The sequence below is a fragment of the Polistes canadensis genome, unplaced genomic scaffold, assembly GCF_001313835.1.
Source record: "Polistes canadensis isolate GaletaPanama2010 unplaced genomic scaffold, ASM131383v1 scaffold_160, whole genome shotgun sequence".
NCBI classification, from domain to species: Eukaryota; Metazoa; Arthropoda; class Insecta; order Hymenoptera; family Vespidae; genus Polistes; species Polistes canadensis.
In genome coordinates this window covers 181,541-183,051 of record NW_014569707.1, presented here as the reverse complement: position 1 = coordinate 183,051, position 1,511 = coordinate 181,541, and positions in this window count along the sequence as shown.

Sequence of the window (1,511 nt, the reverse complement as noted above, 5' to 3'; positions counted from 1 at the left end):
GAATATATATCATATAAATATAATAATAAAATTTGAAATATAATATATATATATTTATTTTAAATATTATAGAGAGGAATCAGTATGAATGCACGCGATAACGATTAGATTAGAATACGTCGACTGTTTTTCTGATTTTTTTTTTTCTTTTCTTCTTTTTCGTCGAACGCACGCCTACTCACGCGTATGAGAGACACATCTTGAATGCACGTGTATTTCCAAAAAAAAAAAGAAAATAATATAGAAACAACAGGAAGAGGTGGAGAAGAACAGTTAAATTGTTTTCCTTTTTCTTTTTTTTTTTTCTGACGATAATATAAACGTTGCTGATAAACTTAAATTAGATTAACTTTGTACGAGACTTATTTTCTTTTTAAAAGATATTTTATACTTTGAAATTCGTTTCGTTTTCATTATAATAATTTTTGTTTATTCTTCACTTATCTCCAATCGAATTTTCAAATGATATTTTTATGACGATAAGTGATTAAGTATACGTGCATTTATTTTTATTTACTCTTTCCATGTTTAATTATTTTGAATGTTAAGAATGTCTAACTCAAGGACCCACTTAGGACCCTCTTAAGCCAAGTATGCATGGATGCATTCACCTAACACATTTTGAAATATAAACAGTCAAAGATTTCTCAAATACTTTTGTTTATTTGTCAATGTTTTCTATTCAAATTTTTCGGACCTCGTTTAAATCTAATCTCGTTTTAATACAATTGACTTTTTATTCGATTCAAAATCGATTATTATTTGTATCCGATAGAAAAAAGTATGATTACAAAATACTCATCGTTCAGATTTTAGTTAAATCAATCTTATGGTAAATCGAAATTATTTAATATTCAAAAAGTATATGTTAATAGATATTTAATATTTATACTTTTGAATAATCTTAAATAGAAGTAGAGTGTGTATTAGATTATTAAAACAATTGTTAATTAATCGAAAGAAATGTATATTGTTGTTTAAAAGCATGATATATATGTTTGATACACTGTCACGATTAATTATTAATTTTTTTAATACTTTAATGTATTCTATTAATATTTAGGATTGTTTCAGAGTATATACATTGGATAAACATTACATATCTATTAACATACTTAAAAACAATTATAAAATACTTTGCAATATAATAACTTAACTATTGTTACTTTAAAACAAATATATTTTAGTTGAAACAATTCCATATAAATTAAAATAATGCATAAATCATAATGTTATAATCTTAAATTCTATTTGTTTCGAATATTATGTTCGTTATACGTATGCAACCTTCGAAAATTCATATAAACAATATTAAATAAAAGAACTTTTAATTATTTTTAATTTAATTAAGAATTTTTAATAATTTTTTCATTTAATTAACAATTATATTAATACTTTAATGCATTCTATAAATATTTAGGAATGTTTCAAACTACATCACATTGTATTAAACATTACAATTCATATTTCTTGCTTTTAGAAAACAATATACATTTCTTTCAATTAATTAA